Here is a 14,086-nt window from a genome sequence, read left to right as displayed (position 1 = left end):
GGACCCCCTCCAAAATATCGGCATAGTTCAAACACTGAGTGTAGGCACTGGGTGTAAACAACAAATAGTTTACAATGTCTGGGTAGCAGACAGATGACAGAATTGGTGTCAGGTCCTCCTTATGTTTCCATTCTCCCTTGCCGCGAGTCTTATCATATGGGTCAAACCCATCAATCACAGCCAGTTTCTCCACATACCGTGCCCTTTCTGCAGCTGGTAATGTACTCACATAACCAGAATTATCATCCATCGTGTCACTTTACTCTCGCTCGTACTTCGTTTTATATTGTGAGTGCATGTACTTGGTCTTCCAATATGGCGCCTAACAAAATCTCGCGGCGTGGTGACGTCATGTGAAAGGGGTCTATATCAAGACTGTGTCTGTTCCCCAAGCTATACAAAAAAAGTAGAAATACTCAGTTTGTTCTAGTAATCTAATTAATATAAAAATTAAAATCATATGCAGCATTTAAACAAAACTATATACCGTAAATTCCGGACTACAGGGCACACCTGATTAAAAGCCGCATGCTCAAATTTAAGAAAGATCAATTTTGTAATTGTACAAGCCGCACCGGATTTTAAGCCGCAGGCGCAGGCTCCTTCAAATTCACGTTCATTTCTTAGATTTAAAAAAATAAAAACTGTTATTCTTCTTAAGCATTGTTGAGAGATATTTACCCAGAAAGATATTACAGGTGAGATTTTTAAAAACTTTATTTAATCCGCTTAGCAACATAAACAAATGAATTACATACCTACATATTGTACGGGTTTTTTATAACGGTGCCTGTAACGTGGCTACTCCGAAATATAGCATACGTTTGTATCGAAACACATAACTACGTTGTACGCTATAGGTTGCTGCTGTTTTTTTACTCAACAGTGCATAAACAGTATTCCTGATTCTTCTAATAACTTTTAACTTAACTTAAAACATACTTAAACTTATAATTTATAACATATACCACATACCGCATCCTAGGCCTACCAGAAAAAGTCACTCATCGCTCTCTTTCTCCTCCGCACTAAAACCATCAAAGTCCTCTAATTCAGTGTCCGAATTAAACAGCCCCAGGATCTCATCACTCACAGTCTCCTCGCTCTCTTTCTCCTCCGCACTAAAACCATCAAAGTCCTCTTTGTCCGAATTAAACAGCCCCAGGATCTCATCACTCACAGTCTCCTCGCTTTCGATGTCACTTGAGTGTACGCCATCTTCATCGCGCAGCAGCCCAGCCTTTCTAAACCCGTTGGTGATGGTTGATATTTTGACACGGCTCCACGCATTTAGGATCCACTGGCAGACTTGAGTGAAAGATGCTCTTCGCATGCGTCCTGTTTTTGTAAAAGATTTCTCGCCGCTTGTCATCCAAGTCTCCCACTCTTCGCGCAGTGCCACTTTAAATGCCCGGTTAACACTGATGTCCAGTGGCTGTAGATACTTATGCCGCTTTTCCACTACAAACGCGGCTGAGCCGTGCCGTGCCGAGCTGAGTCGAGCTGAGCGGGGCTGTTGGAGTTGCATTTCGACTACAACCGCGCTGAACCGTGCTGGCTGGAAGTGGGTGGACACATTGGGTGGACACATTGGGTGGAGTTAGCGAAAGTGGGTGGACGTCACGTGATGTCGTTAAGCAGCGCAAACAGTGACATCAGTGACAGTGGCGGAACGAGTCAGAGCCGGGCCGGGGGCGGGGCAAATGACCGGGCCCTTTATTAAAGCTTATCATAACATCATTTTAGGCTACAAAATGTCCGCAACTGCGGTGTTTACCAATTTCAACACTACCGGGTGCAACTATGTTATTTAGTACATCAAGTCCTTCAAACGAACATGTAACTCAGAAACAAAAAACATTAGGATACTGTACATGGCTCATAATAAAACATCAATAGCCTATACTGCGCACATTATTTGAAGGGCATACGAATGAGCGCTCAGAGGTTGCAACGGTGACAGGAAGAGTCAGAAATAAAAGGAGGGCGGTGCAAACCTCACTGAATGCACTGTGTTTACCAATTTCAACACTACGGGGTGCAACTATGTTATTTTGTACATTAAGTCCTTCAAACGAACATGTAACTCAGAAACAAAAAAACATTAGGCGACATACTGTACATGGCTCATAATAAAACATCAATAGCCTACTGCGCGCATTATTTGAAGGGCATACGACGAGCCTTGCGCTCCGCGAACTCGTCCACGATGCTCTGTATGTCACTGATTCAGTGAGTTTTTAAGCGGTAGTCTCACCACCCGGATAGTAAACAATAAACATGGAGGACATGGAGTCGTTAGTGTTGCTGGTCTTGGTGCTGTGGCTTGTTGTCACCGACAACGGCAACAGATACTGGCAAGAGTGTATAGTTGAGGCGAGGCGCATAAGGCTTCAGAAATTCTTGTTATTCATAATTATTCTCCTTCCGGGTTTGCGGTGTTTACAGATCCCAGCATGCTCGCGGGGCGTGTGTGGGCATGTGAGGACACGCCTCCTCACCAATCAGTGCACAGGGGAGTGTCTGCTCACGCCCCCAACCTCAGTCAGCACGGTTTGGCTCGCTTCAGCCCCACTCCAAAACGGTGCGAGTTTTAGGGGCTAAGCAGGGCTGAAGCGAGCTGAGTCGTGCTGGTTTTTGGTAGTCGAAACGCGAGCCGTGTCGGGCTGAAGTGAGCTGAAGCGAGCTGAAGTGAGCTGAAAAAGGGTAGTGGAAAAGGGCCATTAGTGGTACCCCCAGGAATCACAACTGGAGTTGAATTTGTGCTCTTGATGGCAGCTTTCACAGGATCTGTTACATGGGCTCTCATGCTGTCCATAACTAGCAATGCTTTTTTTCTGCGAAAAAAGCCTCCCGGTCGCTTTGAGTAGCACTCTCTGAGCCACTCCTTCATTAGGCTCTCCGTCATCCAACCTCTCTCATTGACTTTCACCACAATTCCCTTTGGGAATTTTTCTTTTGGCATTGTCAGCCGCTTAAAAATGACCATGGGTGGAAGCTTTAGTCCTGATGCTGCGCAGCTCAGAACACAGGTAAAATGTGTCCTCTCGTGGCCGCTTGTTTTTAGTGTGACGGAGGAGTCACCTTTTTTATTTACAGTCCGAGTGAGAGGCAGGTTGAATGTCAGAGGTACTTCATCCATATTTATGATTTCATCTGGCCCGATGGTATTCTCCGCTATCTGTTTGAGTGAATGTGCAGAATGCAGCAAGTTTCTCCTCATAGTCGGGAGGGAGCTGCTGGCACAAAGTCGTGCGTGCCCTAACTGACAGGCTTTTCCTTCTCATAAATCTAAAACACCACGATGGCCCACCTTTAAAATCTTCTATTTTCATCTCGGTCGCGATTGATTTAGCCTTCAGTCCGATTTGTACAGTGGAAACACCGCGGCCGCCTGCTCTCTGTGTGTTAACCCAGTCCTCCATAAAGTTTTCAAGCTCAGGCCATCTGCTATGGTTACCTCTGAAAGCTTTGGTCGTCTTTTTGCATTGGCTCAGTTCTTCTTGCTGGCGCCTCCACCTTCTCACCATCGATTCATTTATGCCAAGATTACGGGCGGCAGCTCGATTTCCTTCTTTAACTGTCAGAGATATCGCTTTTAGCTTAAAAGCTGCATCATAAGCTTTTCTTCTAGCATTTTCCATGTTGATGAGGGTCAGTACAAATGACTGATACAAATGACTGTTGCTGGGGAAAATGTTTTTCCCGCCAAAAAAAAAAAAAAAAAAGCCACACCATAGTATAAGCCGCAGTGTTTAAAGTGTAGCGAAAAAGTAGCGGCTTATAGTCCAGAATTTACGGTATGCTTCCTCTTCAGCTATATGCGCCAGCCTCACCTAACTGGTAGAGAAGGCACCAGTTATTTATAATGATAATCTTGACATCATACAAAAACCTGAACAAAATTTCAATGTTTCGAGTTCTTTATACTAACATACGTAACTGAAAAATAACTCTACCCAGTCAATTCAGCTAACTACAACCCTAATTGCAAAAAAAGTTGACACTGTAAAACAAATAAAAACAGAATGATTTGCAAATCATGAAAAACCTATATTTCATTGAAAATAGTACAAAGACAATATCAAATGTTGAAACTGAGAAGTTTTATTGTTTTTGAAAAATATATGTTTATTTTGAATTTGATGTCAGCAACATGTTTCAGAAAAGTTGGGACAGGGCAACAAAAGACTGAAAAAGTCGTGTAATGCTTAAAAAAAAAAAAAACTAATTTGGTTAATTGTCAACAGGTCAGTAAGGCTACGTTCACACTGCAGGCTGAAGTGACTCAAATCCGATCTTTTCGCCCATATGTGACCTGTATCCGATCTTTTATTGACGATATGAACGACAGATCCGATTTTTTCAAATCCGACCCAGGCCGTTTGGATATGTGGTCCTAATTCCGATCCCTATCCGCTCTTTTCATATGCGACTTCAGTCTGAACCGCCAGGTCGCATTCATCCGACTTACACGTCATCAACAAGCCACAAACGTCACTATTCTGCGCTGAAGTAGGCAGCGGGTCTCTCAAAAAAAGTTACAACAACATGGCGCATAATCACGGGCGCAGATAGAGGGGGGGACGGGTGGGATTCGTCCCACCCAGATTTAAATTCACTTCGTTCGGTCCCCCCCACTTATAGGGAGGAAAAAACGTCTATGCTGTCTTTCTTTGCATAAGGCAAACCTCACGGAAAAATCAAAAGACTAATTACCATTCGGTTTATTGAGGTGCACAGCAGTGTATACATAGTTGCAACAACTCACATAAAACAAAACAAAGACTGATATTCGGTTGGTTGAGCTGCGCAGACTGCACAGGTTGCGAGCTCGAGCTTGGTTGCTATGGTTACTAACAACAAGTTTGACAGGCATATCGGGGTTGGTTTGCTGGCAGCTTTGTCCCCCCCAGTTTTTTGTCCCTCCCAGTTCAAAAAACGTATCTGCGCATGACATCAATGCGAGGGACGCTTCGGGCTGTGAAGGTTCTGAATCTTCTCAATGGAAGGACGCAGAGGTTAGGGAGCTGATTTCCATTTGGGGGGATGCAGCTATTCAAGCTAGATTGGATGGGTCATACCGCAACCGGGCGGTTTTACTTCCGTAAACACTGGCCATGCTCACTGCGTGTGACGTCGTCGTATCCTGCAATGCGCATGCGGAACACTTTTAGGTCGCTTTTCGTTCATACTGAGGATCACATACAAGTCGCATATATTTGTTAATGTGAACGACCTCACAAAAAAATCGGATTTCACAAAAAAATCGGAATTGAGCATTAAGCCTTGCAGTGTGAACGTAGCGCAAGATGATTGGGTATAAAAAGAGCATCTCAGAGAGGCACAGTCTCTCAGAAGTAAAGATGGGGCAGGGTTCACCACTCTGTAAAAGACTGCATGGGTAAACAGTAGAGCAATTTAAAGGAAAACTGAAGGCAAATTTATCATCACCAAAATTTCTCTCATTTTATTAAATATCGGAATACATTTTTGATAGCTATTTTGTCACTGCTATAGCAAGTTATGAGTGCTTGAAATATGCTATGTAATATAATCGGTCCATGTGTCAAAGCAATGGCCGTAAACGAGACTTGTTGAGACCTGTAGGGGACATCATAGGATGGAAGTAAAACATACAGCGGAAATCAAAGTGTCCGAAATTGCTCACTCGTTCACTACTCCCTATATTGGGAATTACTATACAGAGGACTATAAAAAATGAAATGGGGGTGGAAAAAGGAAAGAAAAAAAAAAAAAAAAAAAAAAACACTTTCGGAAACTAGTCCGCCGCGCTGGTATTTACGTCATTACTGTCGCACAATTAAAACATGCCAGATCAGTCAGCTGGTGGGTTTTCAAAATAACAAAAACATGCATGTATTTTTGAAAAGAAAAGAAAGCACAACTTTTCATCACACACTTGTGAAATTTCCTCTCTGCATTTAACCCATCTGAAGCAGTGAACACACACATGAGCAATGAGCACACACACACAGAGCAGTGGGCAGCCATGCTAACAGTGCCCGAGGAGCAGTTGGGAGTTAGGGGTTGTTTTACAATCAGGGTACGCGAGCTAAAAATCACATTTAACTCTTATCTTCAATATCAAAAGGCTTGACTAAATAAACTTGGTTGTTTATTGTAGCCCTGTGATAGCTCCATTTACCATGCAAAAAAAAATTGTGAGAACATTATTTCTGGTGAATGTATGGCAATGTGTGTCATATTTAGCAAAATTACTAGTGTCATTTAGAAAAAGTCCTTTTTTGACCACAGGTAGCTCCAAAAGGGATGCACTTAAACCATTCTTTATACCATAAAACAAATATTTGGTTCCATATCATTGGAAACATAGTTAAGTTTTAATGTTGAATGCCAGTAAGTTTTCAGACTATTTTGATCAAATTAGCATGGAATTGTGTCAAAAAAAATTTTCCTCTCCGAGACAGCTAATTTTTCAATATAAAATAACATATCTAAAATGATTATTTTCATCCTAAAATGTGGTCAAGCTATTGGGACATAAATATTAGAGACAACTAACACAAAGCTTACAGCCTTATATTTAAAAGCACTATGGAAGTAGTGGATTCTGAATTGTCAAAAAAAAAAGTCCTCTCTGAGAATCACTTCATTTGTTTCTCCCATCTTATAGCAGATTACACAAAACTACCATACACACGTCAAAAAATTACCTGAAATCTGTTCTTTAACTTGTCCTTTACTTAAAAACTGATAGAAGAACCAGTTTGAATCAATTTGAATTTTGGACCCCTGTGACACAACCTTTGTACCCTGATTGTAAAACAACCCTTAGGTCAAGGACACCTCAGCCCATATTAACCTAACCTGCATGTCTTTGGATTGTGGGGGAAACTGGAGCACCCAGAGGAAACCCATGCAGACACAGGGAGAACATGCAAACTCCACACGGAAAGGCCCTTGCCAGCTGCTGGGTTTGAACCCAGAATCTTCTTGCTGTGAGGCAACTGTGCTAACCACTACACCACCGTGCCCCCAACATTTTGTGATAAATACACATTATACTGAGCGCATTTCCCACATTAATAAACATCTTTTAGTTCAAGGCTGAATACTTTCTTCTTTGCTGCTGCCTTTTATTAAATTAAATTTCAGACTTTTGATTTTTCAGCGCAACCGCAATGCATGATGGGATATATTGCTTTGGTTAGTGACCATTGTACACTACTTTTCGTGATGCATTGTGGGATACTTTGAGTGCGTTATATAGGGTGTAAATCAGGGGTCTAATGGCCCTTTTCCACTACCCTTTTTCAGCTCACTTCAGCTCGCTTCAGCCCGACACGGCTCGCGTTTCGACTACCAAAAACCAGCACGACTCAGCTCGTTTCAGCCCTGCTTAGCCCCTAAAACTCGCACCGTTTTGGAGTGGGGCTGAAGCGAGCCAAACCGTGCCGACTGAGGTTGGGGGCGTGAGCAGACACTCCCCTGTGCACTGATTGGTGAGGAGGAGTGTCCTCACATGCCCACACACGCCCCGCGAGCGCGCTGGGATCTGTAAACACCGCAAACCCGGAAGAAGAATAATTATGAATTACGAGAATTTCTGAAGCCTTATGCGCCTCGCCTCATCTATACGCTCTTGCCAGTATCTGTCCGCGTTGTCGGTGACAACAAGCCACAGCACCGAGACCAGCAACACTAACGACTCCATGTCCTCCATGTTTATTGTTTACTATTCAGGTCGTGAGACTACCGCTTAAAAGATCACTGAATCAGTGACAGACAGAGCATCGTGGACGAGTTCGCGGAGCGCAAGGCTCGTCGTATGCCCTTCAAATAATGCGCGCAGTAGGCTATTGATGTTTTATTATGAGCCATGTACAGTATGTCGCCTAATGTTTTTTTTTGTTTCTGAGTTACATGTTCGTTTGAAGGACTTAATGTACAAACTAACATAGTTGCACCCCGTAGTGTTGAAATTGGTAAACACAGTGCATTCAGTGAGGTTTGCACCACCCTCCTTTTATTTCTGACTCTTCCTGTCAGCGTTGCAACCTCTGAGCGCTCATTCGTATGCCCTTCAAATAATGTGCGCAGTATAGGCTATTGATGTTTTATTATGAGCCATGTACAGTATCCTAATGTTTTTTGTTTCTGAGTTACATGTTCGTTTGAAGGACTTGATGTACTAAATAACATAGTTGCACCCGGTAGTGTTGAAATTGGTAAACACCGCAGTTGCGGACATTTTGTAGCCTAAAATGATGTTATGATAAGCTTTAATAAAGGGCCCGGTCATTTGCCCCGCCCCCGGCCCGGCTCTGACTTGTTCCGCCACTGTCACTGATGTCACTGTTTGCGCTGCTTAACGGCATCACGTGACGTCCACCCACTTTCGCTAACTCCACCCAATGTGTCCACCCACTTCCAGCCAGCACGGTTCAGCGCGGTTGTAGTCGAAATGCAACTCCAACAGCCCCGCTCAGCTCGACTCAGCTCGACTCGGCACGGCACGGCTCAGCCGCGTTTGTAGTGGAAAAGCGGCATAAGTGTGGGAGAGTCAGCCCCCCCCCAGAGAGCAAATAAACAACAGCACCCCCCTTACAATTTTTGTTGCTGCTATACTTGATGTTCCATTCGTATTTTTTAAAAAAATGGGTGTTGCACACGTTTTTCTTTTACACATGTTAAACATCTGTGCTTTTTGAAAACATTTTTTACGCATTTAAAACATATGAGCTTTTTTAAAACCTCTTTTTTTTTTTTTTTTTACACATTTTAAACATCTGTGCTTTTTTTTTTTAAGCATCTTGTTTTACACATTTTAAACATCTCATAGCATCGTTAGCGAGCACCTCTTGGCAGACAACACACTGTGGCAGTGGAGCATCTTCAGATCCAGTCCATGAAAATCCAAACTTTAAATAATCGTGGTCATACTTCTTTTTTTTGCTTGGCCCAGACTCTGTCTCCTCACTCACTGTAGCTTTAGGTACCAAAAATCGATCCATTTTGTCTCTGGCAAAGGCTAGCTGAAGTTCGCTAAATGTCCGCAATAGTAACTTATTTTGGTTTATTTTTCCCTCACATTGCGCCCCCCTGAAGAACTCTGGCGCCCCCTAGGGGAGGCGCGCCCCACACTTTGAAAAGCCCTGGTGTAAATAAGCGAAGTGCGCAACGCTTGTACGCATGCACGGCTTTTCTAGGTCAACTATTTCGGCTACCAAATGAACTACCGAGGCGCTGAAGTTACTATAGGAAGACAGGTAGCAGACCGTGAACTTTAAAGCTTTATAGCGATTGGCTTAAAGACCTTAAGCGAATTGTAAAACTGACAGGTGCACACTGTGCTTTTTACCAATGTACTAACGGAAGTTATAAACTTAAGCGGTGGAAGAAAACACACAATTGTCCTGGGCCTACATCTGAAGACGGGTCATGTAAATGTGAACCTCCATTTGTTTTGATTACATTTCCAACCGAAAATAAAGACCCAGAAGGACGTAAGAGATGGCAAAAAGTTGTAAGTTTGTTCAGACATTTAGTTTGTCATTTATTTTTGGCAATTCTAACAAAATATTACGTAGTTATTATGCAGAAAAGGCCTACAGGTTTACTACATCTTTCCATCTTGCTGTAATATCGCCCACCTTCGTGTCCCATAATAAGGGCCATATAGATATAGATTATAGTCAGGAGGCCTACAGATTAAAGCAGGCTTAGATTACTTTATATAATTAACAGTATAAAGCAGGCTTAGATTACTTTATATAATTAACAATATATATACACACACACACACACACACACACACGTGTATAGTCTAGACAATGTAGGCCTAAGAAAATTTTGTATAAAGAGTAGGCTACAAATTAATTGTTCTCAGTGTTTACAAGACTTGTCAGTATCAGGCCTCATGATACTATACGTTTTGCCCTAGTGCCAGTCGTGGTCTTGGTTGTCACAGGCAGTCCACGACGACTGCAAAACCGTTTCAAATCGTCAACTTTCCAAAGTTTAAACTGATCTAAATCGTAGCTGTCAATGCCATAGACATATAAACAGACACCGCCTTCTGCGTAGAATCATACGTCATCCTCGCCGCCATATTGGATGTGGCAAAGTGGAGATTCTTCAGCCGTCTCTGGTATAGCGTCTAGACAGTAGCCGAGAATAAAGATGCCTCATTCATGTGCTGCGTTTAACTATACCAACAGGTTTACCGTCCAAACGAGATCACATGGAATTACCTTTCACAGGTGAGACTGGAAAAATACTTTCCATTGTATTTGGTCATAACGTAATTTTACAAACAGATTTTTCTGACTTTGTGGCTAATATGAAGTCTCGCGCATAATAGCCGCTCAGTGAAACCTGTCTCCAAACAACAAAGTATCTCCTTCGTAACTACGCTGATTGTTAGTTGCTTAGCTAACTTTTCACATACTATATAGGTTTCCCAAAAATAAAGACATGAAAAAGCAGTGGGAGACAGCTGTGCGACGGGAAGGGTTTTCTGCTACTCCATCATCCATGCTCTGCAGTGAACACTTCAGAACGGAGGATTTTGACAGAACAGGTCAGACAGTCAGGATCAGAGAGGGAGCTGTTCCTTCAGTCTTCAGTTTCCCAGCTCATCTCCACCGGGTAGGTGTATAGTTATAAGCAGTGAGAATTAGATAACACATTACATTAAAAGTTATACATGTTTTGATGCCTGTTTGTTTCCCAAATGTATACGTGTGTGTCTTAATGGGTGAATAAAAGGCATTGAGTTAAATATTATTGTAGAAAGGGGCTTTATGAAGTTCAGTCCATTTACTTGCATTGGTTTACGGGGTTAGATTTGCCACATCCAATATGGCGGACACTCTGACGTATCCCAGCAAAGGGCCACCAGCTCAATGCGGCGTCTATGTTTATATGTCTATGGTCAATACCGCTTTCTATGGAGTCAATTTTGTGCCAAAATGTTCATACAATACTTTTGAAATATCAAACAAAAACGACAAACCAAAATACAAAAAAAAAAGTCAATTTAAGACTGGCAAACAAATTATTCGTGTAATCGTGCAAAATATCAGTCTATTACTCTTCAGAAACCTTTTATTTTTGTTCCGCGTCTTTCTCAGTTTTGTTTGACGCAATTTATTTTGGTTGCGATTCCAGCTTTCTCGTTTGCGCTCCCTGACTTTTTGCTTGCAGTTTTGGCACAAACTTCACGTGTGGGTGGGCTGTCCAGGAACGCATTCCCATTGGCTAACTTGTGTTTGATTGACAGCTACGCTCAGCCATTCCCTACTCGGATTCTGGCGGACTGTTTGACGAGTGACCGATCCACTGACTGTAAACAAGGATCGAGTGGACTTCAGTGGCGACTATGATATTGAATTTACACTTTGTTGAATTAATTCAATATTCTAGTCGCCACTGAAATCAACTCGATCCTTGTTTACCGTCAGTGGATCGGTCACTCGTCAAACAGTCCGCCAGAATCCGAGTAGGGAATGGCTGAGCGTAGCTGTCAGTCAAACACAAGTTAGCCAATGGGAATGTGTTCCTGGACAGCCCACCCACACGTGAAGTTTGTGCCAAAACTCCACGCAAAAAGTCAGGGAGCGCAAACGAGAAAGCTGGAATCGCAACCAAAATAAATTACGTCAAACAAAACTGAGAAAGACGCGGAACAAAAATAAAAGGTTTCTGAAGAGTAACAGACTGATATTTTGCACGATTACACGAATAATTTGTTTGCCAGTCTTAAAAAATTGTTTTTTTGTATTTTGATTTGTCGCTTTTGTTTGATATTTCAAAAGTATTGTATGAACATTTTGGCACAAAATTGATTCCATAGCTTTCCGCCATTTTGAAGTGCTGTTTGGTAGGCAAAAAAATTAGCGATCCCATAATGCACTGCGCGGGCCGAGATTCGCAATTCGCTTATCCTCGCTAAGGTTTGGGACAGCGCTACAAAATGGCGTCCTGACTCTACAGCGAGTAGGGAGCGAACATCCGCCAACGTTGTCAAAAGACGCGCGCCGTCTTTCGAATGTTAATGTAATCAAGCCGGAAGTTTTGTTTGTTTTGATAGCAATCAGGAAAGTTTGAAAAAAGTAGGCAGTAATCGTCATTTAAACTCGTTTTTGTGCAATATTTCGTTTGGGAAACAGTTTTCAAAATGGCGGCGCTGATACTTCACGTTTCGAAGTCTCGCACAAGGTCTGTGAAGATCGCGCGGATGGTTGCCAGTACGAGTCACGATATAAAAAGTTACTAAAACCGAACACGTTAATTAAGAAATAAAAAAAAAAGTTTTAAAATGACTTCAGTTCTCCTTTAAGAATAACGTTCATCAATGCAAAATTGTAAAGAATTTGGGGATCAGATCTAAAACAGCTCTGCAGTCGGCCTAAAGCATGTCTTAAAGTGATCCACAGAACAATACACGAGGCGTCTGCTGAAATCTGGTAGATGTTTCAGTCTGTTTTTTCTTTTTTTCGGGTCTGTCGGTCACCCTAGTTAAAAGTTGCTGCCAGAGCTAATTGTTAGAGTTCGCGTCCTCAGGGATCAGAGCTCAATACCAAACGATTCTTCCAGTAACAAGCTCTCTCAGGTCGGGAAAACAGTCCCCTTTGATTTAATCCATTTTAACGTGCAAAGTTTTTGGCTTCTACAGAGAGGGTGGTGATGCCGATTGGACGTGAAGAAAAGTTGGAATTCCGAGAAAAAAAAAAAAAAGTTAGAAGTGCGAGGAAGTCGCAATTTTGTAAAAAAAAAAAAAGTGAAGATTACTTCAATACTTTTTAAAACATACAACTAAACATGTTAGCCGAACTATAAATCTCTCCTGAGTGGATAAATAGTGCACTATATCGAGTGTACAAGCCATTATTTCATACTGAATGTAGTTCACTTAAACAGTAAAGTGGATATGTATTTGAGATTCGACTACACATCTTCAGTTTAACTTACCTCAGGGCTTTAAATCTTCAGAGCCAGACACAATAACGCGTTTCTATAAATCGAGGAGTTAAAGCTGCTGGAGCGAGCGTCGGCGTTTTCTTCTCCAATATTTTCTAGCGGTTGGGGAAGCACCTACTGGACGCGTTACCGCCACCACCTGGACTGGAGGACACCTAACCCAACCACACACCTCTACTAATAACAAAGTGTAATATTACATACACTACCGTTCAAAAGTTTGGGGTCATTTTGAAATGTCCTTATTTTTGAAAGAAAAGCACTGTTCTTTTCAATGAAGATCACTTTAAACTAATCAGAAATCCACTCTATACATTGCTAATGTGGTAAATGACTATTCTAGCTGCAAATGTCTGGTTTTTGGTGCAATATCTCCATAGGTGTATAGAGGCCCATTTCCAGCAACTCTCACTCCAGTGTTCTAATGGTACAATGTGTTTGCTCATTGCCTCAGAAGGCTAATGGATGATTAGAAAACCTTTGTACAATCATGTTAGCACAGCTGAAAACAGTTTAGCTCTTTAGAGAAGCTATAAAACTGACCTTCCTTTAAGCAGATTGAGTTTCTGGAGCATCACGTTTGTGGGGTCGATTAAATGCTCAAAATGGCCAGAAAACTGTCTTGACTATATTTTCTATTCATTTTACAACTTATGGTGGTAAATAAAAGTGTGACTTTTCATGGAAAACACAAAATTGTCTGGGTGACCCCGAACTTTTGAACGGTAGTGTACCTGGACCAATTTGTTTTTGTTTTTTTTCTGAACATGTATGTGCTGTTTTTTTTTGCTGCTGGAGGCTAAAATTCTCTGGGACTGGTTTGCTTCCAGTAGAACTGGGGCGTCGCACAAAGTGGGCACAATAATAAAGAAGACTTCTTTGAGGCACATAAAGCCAGCTGACTTGAACTGCTCATGCAGCATAACGCATCTGCTGTCTATCCACTTCCATATGTATGAGCTCACAGACTTTTGACTAGTAATACTTGTGATTGATACCCCTCTCTTCCTGATTTTTGGGTTTTGACAACATCAGAATTTGAACTCATAATCTCCAGATGATGGGGTGAATGCTTTTCTGTTGCACCGATTAGGAGCCCCTGCCTAATTAGCTTTGT

General features: G+C 42.1%; 1 protein-coding gene across 2 annotated transcripts in view; it reads right to left on the bottom strand.

Moving 5' to 3' along the window:
- The window catches only part of LOC132894118 (zinc finger protein 271-like), a 68,365-nt gene extending 55,300 nt beyond the window's left edge, over window positions 1-13,065 (bottom strand). For both annotated transcript variants that reach the window (XM_060933447.1, XM_060933448.1), the window contains exon 1: window positions 12,961-13,065. The gene's annotated coding sequence lies outside the window, so the exon portion shown is untranslated. The remainder of the gene's footprint in view (window positions 1-12,960) is intronic.
- Window positions 13,066-14,086: the final 1,021 nt, after the last annotated feature.

Source organism: Neoarius graeffei, chromosome 11 (assembly GCF_027579695.1).
Source record: "Neoarius graeffei isolate fNeoGra1 chromosome 11, fNeoGra1.pri, whole genome shotgun sequence".
NCBI lineage: Eukaryota > Metazoa > Chordata > Actinopteri > Siluriformes > Ariidae > Neoarius > Neoarius graeffei.
The sequence above is the reverse complement of the archived record's forward strand: the minus strand, read 5'-3'. Positions and strand labels throughout refer to the sequence as shown.